This window comes from Urocitellus parryii, chromosome 13, assembly GCF_045843805.1.
Source record: "Urocitellus parryii isolate mUroPar1 chromosome 13, mUroPar1.hap1, whole genome shotgun sequence".
In the NCBI taxonomy this organism is placed as follows: Eukaryota; Metazoa; Chordata; class Mammalia; order Rodentia; family Sciuridae; genus Urocitellus; species Urocitellus parryii.
The window spans coordinates 61,617,803-61,636,613 of NC_135543.1; the positions used below are offsets into that span (position 1 = coordinate 61,617,803).

An 18,811-nucleotide genomic window follows, 5' to 3' on the forward strand; every position below is an offset into this window, starting at 1 on the left:
GCAGAATAAAATTTAACCTGTATTTCACCCTGCACACAACTCAAATGGATCAAGGACAAAACCATTCAAACAGAGTCCTTGATTCTTCTAGAAGAAAATGTAGGCCCAAATTTCCATCATGTTGGCTTAGGAACTGTCTCAACAAGACTCCCAAAATGCAAGAAGTAAAATCAAGAATCAATAAATGGGATTGTATCAAACTAAAAACTAGGGAGCATGGCATTCAGGAAGTGGCATGGGTAGTTCAGGTGGCTTTTGGTCAAATTTATTGTAATATTCAGGAGCAGAAATATTTGAGAACCTTGGACTTTACAGGAAGGAGTAGAACTGGGGCTAAAGAAGTTGCAGTTGTTAAGGACCTTACTGCCACTAAAGGATGCAAAGACTTTGCCCATACTCTATAAAAAAAAAGATGGCTTGAGGGCATCCCAGGAATTGGTAAGACCACAGCCATCTCCGACTCGGGGGAGTAACAGTAAAAATTCCTTGAGAAGACACCAGGGAGGCACCCTTCTTGTCTGGGTTGGGGGGCTAGGAAGTTTTTCCAACTTGCTCAACCACGTAGGCACTTGAAGGCCAATGCAGCCAGGATCCCTGGATGCTTGGCTACTGCTCAAGAGGGTGGCAGACCTTGGTTTCAACAACATTGTGCTGGTTCTGAGGAATGAAGGGTGCTAGAGTTGGTGGACATGAAGGCTTCCACCAAATCTCAAACGAAGGCCTGGGAGGCCATGAAATGTTTAGCAGGGTCAGAGTCCCTTGGACACCCCCTCAGGGCCATGCGTGGGGAAGGGAGGATGAAGCCCAAGCTGCAGTGGAGACCCCCAAGATTGAGGAATGTCTGTCCACATGATTTTTTCTTTCCCATCCTCCCAACATAATATCACACAGCATACTGTGACATAACAAAGTGTGTACTCCCCAGAGGCCAAACTGAAGGAATCCAGATCATCTTGATCCTGGACTTTCAGCCTTCTGAAGTTTTGAGTAAATAAACATTTTTTTTAAATATTTATTTTTTAGTTTTCGGCGGACACAACATCTTTGTTGGTATGTGGTGCTGAGGATCGAACCTGGGCCGCACGCATGCCAGGCGAGCGCGCTACCGCTTGAGCCACATCCCCAGCCCTAAATAAACTTTTTTATTATACAGTAACTAGCCTTGGGTATTTTCTTAGAGCAACAGAAAAGGGACTCTCACTGTGTCATTCAACTTAAATTTTATGTATTGTTTTTATACTTATTTTTTTAAAAAAATAAAAATAGGAAACTAGACTGTCTGTGGTAGTAGAGTGCATATTTACCAGTGTGGCTGAATTTACCATTTTTTTCTTGTTATTTCACATGGGCTCAAGGTACTGTCTTTTTTATCCTTTCATTTATGCTTCATAGCTCTACTAGCATTTCTTGAGAGGTTGTTTACTCACAACAAACTGCTCAGGGTACATATTCACCTGTGTCCTTTGAAGCCCAGTTTTTCCTTAAATAATTTTTCTGTTTTTGAAAAGAAAGAAAAGAATGTTTATTGCTTTGCTCACAAAGGAGAAATACAGGGGACTCTTGTCCCAACGACAGCGATTCTCCATCCACAGGAATAGGGGGCTTTTATAGAGGTGATTTAAGGGCTACATTCCACGTGTTCTCTGTTGGAGTTTTAATTCACTTGTTAAATTTGGGAGATAGTCAATTCTGAGTTCTTGTGATGCCATCCCCAGAGTCTGCATTATTTTTTCCTTTGATGGGTGTGCACTCAAGGACAGAAAATTCAGCCTAGAATGGGGAAGAAAGGTAATCATGTTTCCCCTGATATTAGGGAGGAGGAGAGATTAGGAGGAGAGGAAGAGAAAGACATTCACTTAAAAATAAGTTGTAGTGGGGCTGGAGTCTTGGCTCAGTGGTAGAGTGCTCATCTAGCATGCATGAGGCACTGGGTTCGATCCTCAGCTACACATAAAAGTAAATAAATAAAATAAAGATAAAAAATAAGCTATAGTGGCAGAACAGGAAGGGCTGTATTTTAAGCACAAAGTAGACCACTGTTGCATTTCCCCACTGTCAAGTTCTACATGCCATTTCTATGGAAAGATGGGCGACAACATCTCCAAACTGCTTCTTGCTGAAAGGGGGAAAAGTTGGAGGAAGTGACCCAGAGTCCTTGTTCTCTATCAGAGGGGCGTGGACAGTGAAGAACATTTATCATCATAGCCGTTCATATTTTGCTTCTATATTATTGCTAAAAGAAACATTACCCTGTGTAAATTGAGTATCTTTATTGCCTGTCTTCATTGCCAGACATCCACAGTGTGAGGTGGCAGGTGAGTGGACAAAGGCATACATAGGGCAGGGATCATGCTAAGACAACAATAAAGACAGCAAATCATTACTTTTTTTGTAAACAATTAGCATAAAATCAATAAGTATTTCAGACAGGCTCAGAAAACCACAAACATAGGAACTCATGATTATATCAGTGAAAAATAGATCAATTTTATCAGAGTAGGAAGTTAGGAAGATTTATTGTCTGAGATTAGACTCAAATCAATTCAGGACAAACTGTGACTATCTAGAGTCCTTTGAGATCATCATTATAAGGCATTCCCACACAAGAAACCTTACTTTATATTCTCCAGCCCTACTTACTTTTGGCAGGGCTGACACAAGTGTACATCATAAGTTACATTTTTCCTTTTAAATGTCCATGTAGGACTGCTGAGGCTATACTCTCCTGCCAGGTGTTTAAAAGCAAGTTGATCAAAACTGACCTTGTTTCTATCTACTCTGAAGAGTTGGCTGAGATTCCTCATATCACTCTTGGGGATATACACAAAACCTCCTTTAGCTTCCTCTACCAGTGGTCCCATCTACCTGGATATGGGTCAGGGTCCTGCTGTCCATATATGGCTTCTCTTGGAAGCATTAGGGACATTTCTGTCTCTGATGACCCTTCTGTTTGCAAAATGTGCACTGGTTGTCTTCTCTGGGCCCATGCAATCTCCCTGATCAGCAGATCAGATGACTCACCAGAGTTGCAGGGCCCAGATAGGGGGTCCCATCATTCACTGGGTCCTGGCTGACCTTAGAAGGCAAGGGCCAAAACGTTGGCTGCTTTTCCCTTGGCCCTTTTACTTGACTTTGGACTCCAAGTTTTCAGTTGTAAACACCCAGTAAGCCAAGTTCTCCAGTTTTAAAGAAGGAGTAACTTTAATATCTATAATTTTACAATTACCTCTTTCATTAATTGGGGATTCTATTAGTACTGGAAGTCAGCATTATATACTATCTTTCCTATAAATGAAGGCTTATTATATCAAATTAACCCAGGTTGGTTTTTTTTTAGAAACACCATCTCTGCAAAATACTAACAGGCAACAGTTATAAACTTTACAAGGAAAATATAAAATGAAATTAACAGAGCAAAAACATTCAGTTTGTATAATAACTATGAACCAAGAAAAATTATTTTTATAATCTTCTACCTTACTTAGTTATATATTATATCCCCTGTTTCAGATCACAGTAATCTTTACAACAAAAATCAATCTTTTGAACACAACTTTAGATGAGCTGAAGCCTAAACTATTTTGGAGCCATTCTAACATGGAGTAAGGTGGTGGCACAGCCTTATCTCAGGTAAGGAAAGGAACTTCACAAATTATACAACATCACATCTGAAACATGAATCAAAGAAAGGCTAAGAGAGCTTTTAACTTTCTTTTTGGGTAAAAAGTGCCAAAATGCTTCCATGTTTTACAATGTTCCCTTTAAACAGATCAGGCTCTCCTTATTATCTTTCAAAAATACATGTAAATTCCAATTCCAGTGTGAAGAGTAAAACAGAATTGTATATATAATTTATTGATAACAGGTTATTTTATCCAGCTATAAAACAGAAAATGACAGGAATAAATACCAACCCAATTTGTTATTTCTATACCCATCTGAGACTATTGCTTCAGATAATTTTAGTTTGGAGACACCAACTTGGCAAAGTGCTCTCCTAAGCTTTAGATTTAACTAAGTTTAACTTTTAAAGTACTATTTAGAATCCAGAGTATATGGTAAAAAATAATCACAGGTCTGCATGGGTTAACCAAAATCAAAGGATAGCCTTAAATCTCAGACATTTAGGAAACAGTATTAAGGATCAAATTACCTTAGTCAAAGCAAACAGATATAAAACAGGTCTTCAAATGACAGTGTGGCCCTTCTATGTCAGATACAATGTATAAAAGAGAGCACTTATTTGTTATCTTGCCAGTAAACTTACATAAACTTTTACTTTATAAACTTAGTCCCTAACTCTGAGACAAGGCTTAGACAGATATAGTGAGAGGCATACATATACCTAGTCACATGTATTTTGGATGTCAACTATATTCTTATAACCTAAATAACGGTTGTTTGTTTAATCAGTTACAAAGTAATCATTTAAGACTTTAAAACAGGTACAAACTCTAATTCCTTTAAGACTTAGTTTCACCCAGTAATAAAACCTAACAGATACAAGAAATTTATCTTAATAAAAGGAGATTGATGTTTCAGACTTTGCTTTATATCAATATACTAAAATTCAAATAACTTTAGCCAACTGTGCTAATTATAGCCAATTTAATCACAAACACAAAATTTTTGAGATTTACCTTCTGCAAACTTTCTGTGACTTACTTAAACGTTCACAACTTCTTTACATCTTTAGTTTTTCCCTCTTTCATCTTGGACTTTAGCACAAGAATATTACTTTACCAGACAAAATACTTTCTCATCCAGAAACACTTCTTTTACCTTGTAATTTTTCATACTAAAGTATTTCCATATGTATATTTTTTTACCTTTTCTAGTTTTGGATCCTTTCTTAAATTCATATTCTGGAACAATCTTTATGAATGCTGTGGGTGCATTTAATTTACACAACAAAACTTATCCTAGGAGAGGGTTGGATAATCCAGTGTGTACAAAAACTGTATCTTAATCTTTTTTCTCCAAGGTTGCATTCAAGGGGTTGGAACACAGGATATTTTTGATACTGATCTGTCTCCATTATTATTTTCCTAGTGCTGTCTACTTTAAGTGGGTTCCCTACCATCATTGAAGCTAGTCATATTGATATGCAGTGGGGGAGTCCTTTCCATCCTTTTGTTAGGCTTCCTTGATGATCCCTTTGCAGATGCAGCCTACAAACATGAGTTGGCCTTAGTTTCTTTTGTCTTTTCTGGGTGCAGTTTTTTATTCTGCCTGTCTCCCCAGGTATTTACTTTGATGGATACGGTTATAGCAGGGATTGCTTAAGCCCCTGTGATGGATATCCCCTGGCCACATGGTTGTCCTGTCAAATTTTAAAAAGAGAGACTCTGTCTGTCCCCAGGTCATATGCTGACGATGCTGAAACCTACTGCCACATTCTTTTTGGCCCCAAGAGCAAAAGGGGCTGGAAGCAAGGAAGGGGGCAGGCTCTCTTTGGCCATTCTCCACAGCCCAGGCAGCTTTTCTGGGATTTTTTTTCCAGTTTAGGGTTAATGCTGTAGTACTGCCAAAATACTGGTGACCTTAATAGACCCAGGCTCTCCCCTCTGTAAAGATCCATTTTACCTTCCTGGTGAAGTGACCATAATCTGTCCAGGCATCCAGAGTACCCACTCATGCAGAGATCTTACACTTCACAGCTGAGGCTGCTGGATGGCTTCTAGGCCTGCACATGAAGCCCAGGACAATGGTTGGTCTCACTTGCAGTCCTCTGAAAACCTCAGGGGCAGCGACTCTGTCAACACCAAAGTCACTGGTGATATGTTCTCTGTGGCCTTGGCTGACATTATCTTTTTTTCATTGGAAGCAAAATTTGATGCAAGTTTTAGCCCCAAGGGAACAGAGGTGACTATTCTGAGACTAAACAGACTTTATGTCATAAATCATCACAGGAGACAGAGACATTGTGTGCTGGAAAGGATCAATTCACCGAGAAGATAGAATCAATATAAACATAAAAATTCCAAATAAAATGTCCCAATCTATGAAGAAAACATTGTGGAAATGAAGAGGAAAGCACACCAGTATACAATACTCCACTCTGGTACAGGCAGAGCAGACTGAAGATCAACAAGGAAACAGAAGGTGCCAACTTCATGTTGGACCAAGGGACGTGACAAACACCGAGCACTCCTACCTAGCAATGGTAGAACAGAGACACTTAAGTGCACACATAAAAATAAAGCATTTATTTTACTTTCTGTTATTTATTCTGTGATGCCATTTATGCAGATATGAGCTTCTAAAAGCTATCATTTTTCTTTTGCTTGAAGAATTTTTAAAACGTTTCTTGCCAGGCAAGTCTACTAGCAAAAAATCTTTATTTTTTTCTTTTAGAAAGCAAAATTTCTGGTTTGTAAGGCTCAGAATTCTAGATTGGTGGGCTTTTCTCTCAAAATTTTAAAAACTACATTGCATTATCTTTTTTTTTTCCATTTTTTACTTTCATTTGCATTTTCTTATGTGCCATGAGTTATTTAAGTGCCTGGGCCATATGTTTTTGTTTCTTCAGTTTCTTCTGGGACATCTTTTCCCTCTGTGCAACCTGCTCTTCTGCTTTAGGAACAAGGTGCTCCTTTTCGGTGAGGGTCCTCTCAGTGCAGCAGGGGAGCTAATGTATGAATATTAATCTGGCCAAGAGCTCTGTATGTGCTGAGGCACTTTGCTTGCTTTGTTCACCTGAACATGTTCAAAGACCAGGGAATCTCTACCCAAACCCTTAAGTTGAGCATTTCTCTGCATTTTTAATCATGATCAGCAAAAATTCAGCACTCTTTTAGGGCCACCAACCCTGTGTCCAGCCCCACTGTTTGGCCTGGGGACAACTCCCAGCTCCACAATTGTAATGCCAGAAGGCCACATATTGCTTCTTTAAAGTGACATATTTCAGTACTCGGTAGCTTTTCAGATACCCTTAATGGCCTGCACAGTTTCTTTTTTTTTTTTTTTTTTTTTCAATGTTTCAATAAAATTTTATTTGTGAACACTGGAATTTGAATTTCATATACTTTTATCATGCTACAAAATATTTTTTCAACCTTTTAAAAAACCATTTGTTATTCTCTTTTCCAACCTTTTTTTAAAGCCATTCTCAGTTCACAGGCTATACAAAAATGGATCTTGGGTGAACAGGCCCACAGACCAGTTTTTGCTGACCTCAGGGCTAGAGTTAAGGGATTTTTCCCACTTATTCTTCCACATGCAGATTGTGAACTATATTACCAAATAGACCACAGCAGTATCACTACCTCTATTTCAATCATTATTTATTTGTATCCATTCACGCTATTCAAGCATTCTCTTGGCACCTATTCAAATTTGGGTACTGTGCAAGTTCCTTCTTTGGGTCACTGAAGGACAATTAAGACGTGGCTCTTCTCTCCAGACATTATGCTTCTCCTAGTATCAGAAAAGACACCCCAAAGTGCAGTTATATTTCAGAGGTGTTCTATAAGATACTTGTATTAAGTTCTTAGGCAATAGTAACAAATTACCATATACTGGGTGGCTTCACAGTCTTAGAGAACAGAAGTCTGAAATCAAAACATCAGCAAGGTTGGAAACTTCTGGAGGCTCTCAGGGAGACCCTGTTCTCGACTCTCTTAGTTTCTGTGGCTCCAGCAATTCTTGAGTTCCTTGGTTTGTAGATACACTGCTCACCTGTGCCTCCATCCTTCCATGGCTAGCTTCTGCTTTGTGTGTGTTTCCCGTTCTTTTCTCTTCTAAGAACTTGTCATTGGATTTGGGGCCAATCTTAATCCAAGATGATGTCATCTCTATAAGTTCTTATTTTCATTTGCAAATACCCTTTTTCCAAATGGAGTAATATTTATAGATTCCAGAGAGATGTATTGGGGGTGTGTGTTACTATTCAGCCCATTACAATATTCTTAGAAGATGCCTAGAAAGATGCCAATATTATCCAAAAAGTTTCATGAAGGAGGTAACATACACTGATCCTTGAAAGAGAGTTGGTATTGGTCAGATACAAAAGGAGGAGAAAGAGGAAACCAGGTTCAGGTTCCAGACAGATCAGAATTATGGACGTATGTGGAGTGATCTGTGAACAGCAAGGAGTTGAGCGCAGCTGCAGAACTGGGTGTGAAGTGGGAGTGGGAGAGTATCGGGCAGGAGGCCAGATAAGTCAGCAGGAATTTGGTCAGGAAGGGCTGTGTGTGCCATGATCTGGTGGATGAATCCAGAAGGTTCTGTGGGAACTGCAGTGATGTTCTTCCATGGTTATCCATTTTAACTGTATTACATACCTCAGATACTCTTCATTACACTACTGCCACATTAGATTAGACAACCTTCAAGCAGCTTCTCCCAACCAAGAGATTCAGATTGCATGATTTAGGTTTTATGACCCTTAAACTAAAAAACATGTTAGTTTTCTACCACCACTGAGATCATGGCCTTTAATTGCCTCCTGGGAAGTCCCTCTTCTATTCACTCTTCTCCCAGTGTTAAGGGCCACTCTTCCTTCCACACCTCATGCTTCATGATGCTGCCCTTGCACTCCTGAAACCAAGAATCAAGCAAGCGTGCATTTCCTTCTATCACTATGTCCATGAAGAATAAATCAAGAAGAGAAGGCAAGTTAATGACAAGATCCTGGGCTTATATACATAGCAGTTCTAAAAGCGATTAAAATGATGTACATAGACAATACTAGAGACCCAATTGTCTATACCCTAACAGAAGGAAAAATTATGCAATGTATATATGCATTCCATAAAACTATACATGGGGAAAACTTCACCAGCCTAAAAACAAAACATCAGTAAACCAAACCACACTTAGAAAAATGAAAGCTGATTTTTATTTTATCATCAACAGCCATCCTTTAAACATGAACATGCATACGTAATATCTACGCACACATCACAGTTTTTAACGTTAGTTAATAAAGGTTAAACACACAACATACATCCTTTAAAAAAAGTCAAAATGCAAACTTAAAACTTTAAACAAAAGTCTTAACTAATTTAAAAAAAGTTTTGTGTTGAGTACCATTTGTACAACACAATTAATTTAAACATTTTCATTTTGGCTGCACATGAAAAAAGCGGCAGTAGAAAATAAAGTCATTGAAGTTTTTTAAATAGCAGAGTAGGCAGTTTTGCCATGCAGGAGAAGCAATATTAAATATTAGTTTTCAAAAAAAAATCCACATTTAAAAATATTTAGTTCAAGTCACAGAATTTTTCTCAGTAGAGAACCCAATGCAATGCATAATTAGCTGCCTTAGATGGCCTGTTTGAAAGGACAACGTCCCCTCAGAGTATAATTTTACTGATTTTGGCACAGAAAAGAAGTCTTAAGAACAAGAACATGATTAAAAAAGAGGGAAGAGGAACCGAGGAAAGAAATAAAAGCAAGAATAAATGAGATAGTAATTGCAATCACTAAAAAACTGCATTCTCAGTCATTGCAGAATACTGTCTTCTGTCTACAGCAGGTGCTTACTCCAGAACAGTTATTGCAGCATGGATTTAATTTGCTTGGAGGTAGTCTCATCATTCAAATGTTTTGTTGTGTACCTGAGAGCATTTAGAAGACCTTCTACACTATTAGGAGGTTGGTCCTTAAGAACTTTGATACAGCCTTTCATATCAATTTTGGAAGTTTTGGCAAATGCTCCCACTGGATGTACATGGTCATAGAGTATTATGACACCCACCATTACCCGCAAGCAGAATGACACTGTCTCTTCATTTGTAAATCTGCTTCTATACTCCGGAGTTTCCAGCATGACTCTACATACACTAGCCATGGTGCTTAAACAGTCTGTGGTATTTTCTATTGGTAAATTTTTATTCTCTGATACAAATTTTGTTGTAGCATCACTTAAGGTTTTCAGCATGGGGGTTGCCTCAGCATAAAACAAAGACATTCGATTTGCCAATTCATCATTTACTTCATTTTCTCCTTCTGCTGGAACATTATTAATCCTCATCCGACTCAATGTTCTTCTATAGTAGCTGAAATCATTCTGTATGGCAGGATTTGTCATCTTGAGTTCATCAAACCGGAGTGTGAAGTGAAGAATTTCTGCAAACTGTTTAGCAAGAGCCTGCTCTCGCTCTAGATGCTGGGTGGGAGAATATGGGGTACTGGTCAAGGCTCCCAGAAGGCCTCTTAATGCTGCTTCTAACCTCTGAGAAAATTCATAAAATTTCTTTAATTTTCCTACAAGTGGAACAACTGCACCCCATGCCTTCTCTTGCAACTTCTCATCTGCTGGATGTTGGATTGCCTCTCGTATTTCATGGCCTGCTCCTCTGTATGACTGCAAGTCCTCCAAGATGCCTTCTGCATCTTTTAATACTACATTCACCTGATTATAAATTTCCTTCTCAGATTCTGTAGGCTGGGCATCTTCAGCCAGTGCTGGTGATTCTGTTGTTGTCCTTCTTTCCTCCCTCGAGCCTCCAGGCTCTCAGCCCCGCTCCTCCGCCCTCCTCGAGCCGCGGCGGCGGCTCCTCAACGGCGCTAGGGGGAGCCCCGGGCCCGGAGCGGGGAGCGGCGGCGGCCGGACCGGGAGCCCCTCCGCACCTGCCCCTGTGGCGGCGCCGCGACGAACTCGGCCTGCACAGTTTCATGGGTGTTCTTAAAGTGAACACAAATACTTGAGCCTTTGATTTGCATGATGGTGTGGGGTTTTCCAGGTCAAAAGAGTAATGAACCATTTTCACAGATCATCTCAGGCAGCCGGCATTTTCTTCTGGCTTCCATGTTTCCTGTGGATAAATCAGATGTCAGTTTTATGTTAGCTCATACACAGGCAGCAGTTTTACTGGATTGTGGAGGGAGTTTTTATCGTTGGTTTTCAGCTATGTGAACATAGCATGTTGTGATGCAGAGGCTCTGACCCAGGAAACAAGGCTCAAGGATCTGGCAACTGAAAGAAGATGAGGCATAGTGGGAATCTTGGTCATTCTTTTTGGGCAGTGGCCATAGCTATTAGCCAGCTGACTATACACTAAACACACAACATAGCCCACCAGAAGTCTCAGCAACAACCCACACATCTAGGCATCTACAATCCATAATGATCCCTTAGCAAGGAGGGCAGAGCCCTGCATCCACAGGCCACAACAATAATACATGCAAAATCATGCAACCCAAAGCCAAGCCCTATCACTTATGATAACTAAAAGTTACTGCTGCTTTCATCCCATATTGAGGTGGCAATAAAAGTCTCTTCCAGTCATATCCAATTGTCCAGGGATGGACTGGATTCACCAGGGTTGTCCAGTAAAACTCACAGACATTTCAGGGTATACCCAGCAGGCACCTCTGCATGCCTATGCGTCCAGTTCACAATGGTGTTGGTAAGGACACCCCTACAGATGAAAGGGCAAGGCAGTTACAGGCATTAGGACAGGAAAATCACATCCATCTGGGAAAATGAATGTCAGCTTTGAATCCTGGGAAAGCACAGTGACCACCTACAGTGGTTTCCCTGGGTGGTGATATCACACTTGTACAGTTTTGCGTGAACTTCAGTGGGCTTAGTGTGCACCCAGGAACTCATAATTGGCCAAAGGGAAATAACAAACAGGCCCTTTAAAATCTGTGTCCTACCCACGGGACCTGTCCAAGTCACATGTACCCAGGGGGTCCACTCACTGGTTACAAGGAGAACACGCTTCCAACCCTTTATTCATGGGGATAACAGGCTACCCAATGAAGGTGGAGGGCCTTCATTGTCCAGGGCCATGTTCAATCACAGTTTGCCCCCTATTCAGTCCAGGGATAGGGCAGACAAAAGAACACTTACTTGTTTCCCAAACCCAGGGTTAAGTACAACACCCTCTGTTGTCACCTGGACCTGTACTGGGCTGCTATGCATGCAGCAAAACTTCCATAGGAGCTAGTCCCCTCACCAGGACGCCCATTCAGAGCCCTCAGAACGACCTACAGGTGCTGGGCCCACCCCTTCGTGGGAGGTGGGTTGACTGCCGTACTGGGTCCTTGCTGGACAGGCCATTATAGCTCTCTGTCATGCCTGCAGACTGTGGTTGGTAGGTGACACGTGGCTTCCCTTGAATCTGTTCCTGAGCTGCCCATCACTGCACACTCTGACCTGTAACTTGAGTCCCTTGGTCACTTCCTATTGTGATGGGCGGACCATACAAGGCTGTCAGCACAGTCAGGGTGCCAATTGTAGCATGCTGCTTCACTTGGCCACTGGGCCAGGCAAAAAACAAGCGTGTACCATATCCACTGCCACCAAGGCAAATAGGGTCAGTCTGCCTTTGGTAAAGGGCCAATGTAGGCAACCTGCCATCGTGGCAGAAGGATGCACCACTGCATTTCCTGGCCACCTGGGGCTCCCCGGTGTAAGGGGTGAGGCTCCACTAGCAGGGCCTCCCACCTTAAAGGCAGACCCCCCTGCATGCTGTAAGCGGATGCAGCCTGCCTGCCAAGTTGGTAGGGGGTGCCGCTCTAACCGCGGCACCCTAGCCCAAGTGCCCAAGTGCCTGTCTCATCATTCCCTGGGCTACTCCAGGGGCATGGCCAGTGACTTGTGATGCAGTTATCCCTTTTTCATGACCTATGGCCCAAAGATCCTGCCACATGGCTTAACCCCACAAAGGCCGATGCCCTAACGTCCAGTTGTTCACTTTCCATGTAGTAGTAGTCCACAAGTTAACCCCTGAAAAAGTGCCCAGCTGTCTGTACAGACGATCAGGGGTCGTGGTCTGTGCACTGCCAAGGCGCAGGACCCACCCTGCTGGCTGCTGTCTATTCCCACATCGTGCCACAAGGTGTCAGTAGAGGGCTGTTAGTAACAGCAGTCCCATGGCTGAGGACCCTCTGCTAAATCCACAGGTGTACCAAGTGTGATCACTTTCCGGGGCTGCTCATTCCTTAAAGGGCCATGGCTCTGCTGACTCTGGTGCATCAGCACAATCTGGGGCCTCCTTGGTTGCATATCGTACCAGCCCTAGAATCTGTTGAAGTTCGTGGGACAAGGGACTGGTAGACAAAGCACTTTTTGTTCTAAACTTGTGCCCCACTTGCTAGTATAGGAGTCTGGGTTACCCCTGCCCTCAGGATGACTGCCCAATTCTACACCCATCCTGCCACAGGATGCACAGTACACACAAAAACCTCAGCAGCATCAGATGGCCTCTGAGGCTACCAGGGCCTTAAGCTTCTTTTCTGTCTAGGTGTAAGGAGCCTCTGCACCCCTCCACAACCATGACCAGACCTGCTGGTTTCCAAAAATCATGCTGCTGCTACGGCTCACACAAACCATCCTGGATTACATGGACATCCAGCTCAAAGTGGGCAAGCTGGGTCCACTGCCTGTAGGGCCTGCATTGGCTGGATGGCTCTTTATGGCCTGAAAGCCCTGTTCAGCTGCTGCGTCCAGTCCCCACTGAGCCCCTGTCTTCACTAGGACATACTGGAAATGACACAACTGGGCTAAATGGGGAATAAAGGTCACCAATGTCCCAATGAGCCCACATCAATCTGCAATTGCGCAACGGTTGTTGGTCCCACATAGGCCTGGATTTCATCAATAATGACTTCTGGCACAACTTGTCTTCCCCGAACCAAACCACACCCAAGAACCTGACATGCCAATCCCTGCACCTGGGCAGTGTTTACTGCCCAGCCACATGTCTCCATGTGACTAAGGCTGGAGCTGCAAGCGCTAAATCTGCATCAGAGTCAGAAGTCAACAGCCCATCATCAACATAATGAAACGTACAGTGGGTGACTGCGTCCACTGGCCACCAAACTTGGGCTATGCAAATAACCTTGGGGCAACAGTTGAAATGTCCACTACTGGCCTTCCCATGTGAAGACAAACTGATCCTGGCTCTCCAGAGCCAGAGCAATTGAGAAGAAAGTGTTAGCCAGGTCCAACACACAGTGGAAAGTGCCCAGCTGCAAGGTGGATTGGTCCATGAGGTCAAGCACTGAGAGAACTGCTGCATTCAAAGAAGGCACCACTGTATTCAGTTCTTGATAAGCCACATCATGCTCCAGGTGCCATCAGTCTTCTTTACTGGCCACTGGAGAGTTAAAAGGGGCTATGTGGGCTCAATTACACACATCTTTTCCAATTCCAAGACAGTAGCTCCAATTGCTGCATATACCCAGGGAGGCAGTACTGCTTCCTGATTTAGTCCTCCGGGGTTGTGACAGGACCTGGAATGCATGGTATGCACATCCTCTCACAACCACCTTTAGAACTCTCTCAAAGAGCCGGAATTCCCACCATGGTCTGCAGCCACAGTCTTGGAGCACATCTATACTCAGATGTTCTCTGGGGTAAGAGACACATGTACTGGAAAAACTAAAAGTGAAGAACTATACTCCAAATAGACTCGGTTTTACACAGTGGTTATTTCCCAATCATCCCCATAAGAAATGGGAAATGAAAAAGCTTCCCAATTCCTTCTATGTAAAACTCACAAAAAAAGCACAAGAGGAAAAAACTGTGAGCTGTCTTCTCTTGCCATTATTCCTTCTTTCTTAAGACAGATAACAGCTGGGCATAGTGTTGCACGCCTGTAATCCCAGTGGCTTGGGAGGCTGAGGCAAGATGATTGCAAGTTCAAAGCCAGCCTCAGCAACTTGGCAAGTCCCTGAACAACTTAGTTAGAACTTGTCTCAAAATTTAAAAATAATAATAATAATAAAGTAGCTGGGAACATGGCTCAGTGGTTAATTGCCCTTGGGTTCAATACTTGGTACAAAAAACACAAAAGTCTGGTTCAAGTCTTTCTGTGGCACATGCTTTCATTTAACTAGAAGTGGAATGGCTGAGTCAAATCCTAGGCTTCTGTTTGATATTTTTAAGAAGCGGTCTTTCAAGTGGTCTCAGCAATCCAGGAGAAGTCCAGTTCCTCTACATCCTCATGTTCTTGCCAAAACTCAGAGTTGTCAGTCTTTTTGGTTTTTAGACATTGTATAGATGAATAGTAGCATCTCACTGTGATTTTTGGGGGTGTGTGTGCTGGGAATTGAACTCTGGGACACTCGACTTCTGAGCCACATCCCAGCCCTACTTTGTATTTTATTTAGAGACAGGGTCTCACTGAGTGTTTATCACCTTGCCTTTGCTGAGGCTGGCTTCAAGGCTGTGCAAATGAAAGATGGTTTGTCTTACTCTGGGGGGATGAAGAGACTTTGTTCCAGTATGACTAGGAATCCAGCCAAGGTGCCCACCCTGTGGGGACATGTGGGGACATGTGGAACTTGCCATCCACTGGTCCCCAAGCTCTGTACAGAAAGTATTGCCCCTAGCAGATACTGGAGCTAAGTGCAGCTTGGTGTTTGGGAACCCAGATTAGTAGACCCAAATTATTGAGTTTAATAAGCCAAATTATTTGAATTTATATTTAGCAGCTGATATTTTAGCACTTTAATTTTGCAAATCTATCAGATAATATTCTCTAATACATTTATAAATCCAATTTATACCAAACCTCTTTTTAACAGTAAATTTTAGGTTACACATAAAAACCACAATGTCATGAGCACAGTTAACATTTTAAACCATCTTTCTCTTACAAGGAAACATACTAAAGGCAATGGACATTATACATTAAACATTATAGAAAACACATTCTTGATTAGCTGATCACCTAGAAAAATTTGTGGTTATTTTTAAGACAACTTTACTCTTTTTTTTTAAATATCTTTATTTTATTTTTATGTGATGCTGAGAGTCGAACCCAGTGCCTCACGCATGCTAGGCAAGCAGCTACCACTTGAGCCATATCCCCAGCCACAACTTTACTCTTATTATTTCTAAATGAATTTAAATTGACTTTTTGTTAAAGGTTTACTTAAGTCACATGAGCTAGAAAGTATTTGGATCTGTCTTTTTAATTTTATGAGTGCTCATTATTTATAACCCAATTTGGTGCCATGTAGACAATATACAATACACATTTGCACATAAATATACATAAAAATATAGCAAAAACAAGGATTTTTTTAGTTCTTATCTAGATTAACCACTTGCCAGGGTGTTTTTTTTCCCCCAGAATTATTTATGAACTGATATCCCCTTTAACCAAGAAGCAAAAGGAAGTGTCTCTTGAGACAGGCAGAAGGGATAAAGACGGGGTCTCTTTTTCTAGAGTTTTCATAGACCAGATATTGGGTACCCATAGGCAGGGGATAGGAAAGTTACCATTGGTCATTAAACAAAGGGAATTAGTTTGCGTTAAGAAACTGCCAAAATATTAATTCCTCCTTGTTCTGATTATGAGATTTCCCTCCAAGTATTTAATTTTTTGAGACATTTCATATTTATATAATAACAGGCACTGCAATAATGTGTGGCTAAACATTCTTAAATATAGTTTAGATTAAAAATTTTGGAATATCACCATGAAGGAAGAAATTATTTTAACTTAAACACTAAATTTCATTTTTATAATGAATAGTAAATCCTTGAGATACCACTTTCTAAGATTCAATGATCTCAAATGCTGAAATACAAAAATGTTTTTATTCACTTCAAAGAAATGAAATAAGTTAATGCATAAAGAGGGACTCCATCTTGTACCACAACTCATAGAAAATAAGCACATTAATCTGAAAAACATCAACGTCTGAGCTCTGAACGTAGGTCTGCTGTGCTTTCTTGACCTGGTGGTGACTTCCTTTCTGTGTCAGTGATACATGTCCATGACATCACTGCTAAGTGAACTCACTCATTCCTCCCACAGATCACTGGACCATGCTCCCTTTTAGGGGGTTTAAAAATTTCAAATCAATCTGTGCTGAGAGTACCTTCAGATCTATACCGTAATTCCTGGTGGTATTCCCTGAGATACACCCAGTAAAAGCTGGTTGATTGTTCTAATTTCTACACATCACAATTGTCCCCAGCAACTGATGTGAGTAAACATGAGGACAGATGGGTTCTCTTCAGTTTCACCCAATATGGGTCAGGCCAGGGTCTAGGCTGGGGGGACTCTGGTTCTCCCAGGAAAGGAGACATTTGCCCTACCTGCAGGCTACGATACCACGCAGCTTCCTGTGATCCACACCTCTCCTAGGTCTCCAAGCGATGCAGCTGTCAGTCAAAAGTCAAGAGGTGAACCTGGGCAGGACTCTTTGGAAACTTCTCAGGGATCTCCAGTCATACTGGAGGGCAGGAGAGGCACACTGTCTCTCTCCATTCTGGGAGAACCCACCCTCTCCCTTAAGAGTGTCCCCTTTCCCTTCTCCTATCCCTTCAATAAAATTATGCCCATTACTCTGAGTGAAATCTCTGAACTCTTTCTGACTTGATGGCAAGAATCCAGGTTTGCTGGGGCTCTTCATGCTGCCCCAGTTTCCCAGAAGGCACCAGCCCTGCAGCAGTGAAGATTGACAGGTTCTCATGATCGGCTGCAGCTCCACTGCCAAGCTCTCTGGGGCCTCCGTCTCAGCCCTTTCAGGAGAAGCCAAAGGGGAAAGTGTAAGACAGAGCCAAACCCCAGGACTGTCCTCCCCTCTCACACACTAGCCAGGAGGTCCCCCAGGAGATGAAGTTGGACCCTGTTCCTGAGCAGCAAAGGCCCTTGGTCCCTGCTGCAGCAGCCCATGGTCAGTGAGGCCAGGCTGCTCATCACCCACAGTCCCCAGGCCATGTGTTAGATGTCTCCACAAGACAGACATACGTTTCCATCACTTTTACACAAAGATTTGCACATGAGGCGTTTCATGCTAGAGATTCACCTACACAGATGGGAAGCCTCTGCGCCGTACAACCGGCAGGATTCCATAAGAGGACCATTTCCAGCCTGCAGTGTCCAGCACGTGGGGGCTCTGGCAGCCGCTGGGTCCAATAAGACCACTGAGCACTCAGTCAATCAGAGTGAGCAGTGCTCTGAAGTCCTCCCTCCCATCCTGCTCAGCCTAAAGAAATTCTAATACATGTGGCCAATCAGAACTGACTGTGACTCTGACACCTGTGACAGGAATCCACAACCAGGCTCCACCTGTTCTGTTCACTCAAGGAATATGTGGTTCTTAATGTGCATGGAAGATGTAATGAAAAATGATTTGCCCAAAACTAGACAGAAATTGTCGGTTACAATTGTTTGCCCACTGACAGAAATGTATGTATAATACAGGAAAAAAAGCAAGCACTTTCAGAGTTGATTTACCCATTGGGACACAATAGGCAGAGTGCCTACATCGCATGGACATGTTTTATTTTGAAACCCAAAATAAATAAATACAATCTGTCCTGGATTATATTCATCTTCCTACTAGCCCAGTAGGAAAGTGTAACTTTCAACCTTCTGCGCCCATTAAGGGGGCAAGTCTCTTAAAAGCCATGCTCTAACCTGTGGCCAGAATTAGGTCCTTTTCAAGGCTTATATGGACTTAATGTTTTCCCCCCATTTTTATTATTGCATTATAGTTATACATATTACTGGGATTTTGTTATATATTTGTACATGCACCCATTAAAACAGTATAATTTAGCCAACATCACTGCCCAGCAAATCCCCTTCCTCTCTCCCCATTTGGTCCCATCCCTTTGTCCCTTTCCTCTCTGACTACCTTTGATTTTTAGGAGGTCCACCCTCAGCTTTGTTTTTCTTTTTCTTCTTTAGCTTCCCTAGAGAGGCACACAACCCTTAACTTCGGAGTCTGACTTCTTTCACTTAACACCATGGTCTCTTGTTCCAACCATTTTCCTGCAAATGACACAATTTCATTTTTCTTTATGGCTGAATAAAACTCCATTGTGTATCCCTACCACATTTTTTTTTATCCATTCATCCATTGATGGACACCTAGGCTGGTTCCA

General features: G+C 42.1%; 1 pseudogene across 2 annotated transcripts; it reads right to left on the reverse strand.

The window, feature by feature from the left end:
- Window positions 1-7,843: 7,843 nt before the first annotated feature.
- On the reverse strand, window positions 7,844-10,119 carry LOC144249029 (CYFIP-related Rac1 interactor B pseudogene; annotated as a pseudogene). Of its 2 annotated transcripts, none has more exons than XR_013342365.1 (2): window positions 9,490-10,119; window positions 7,844-8,541 (listed from the first exon to the last, which is right to left on the reverse strand). The product of XR_013342365.1 is annotated as a CYFIP-related Rac1 interactor B pseudogene, transcript variant X2 (transcript). The 2 variants fall into 2 exon arrangements; XR_013342364.1 differs by having other exon boundaries at window positions 7,844-8,582.
- Between the last annotated feature and the right edge of the window lie 8,692 nt (window positions 10,120-18,811).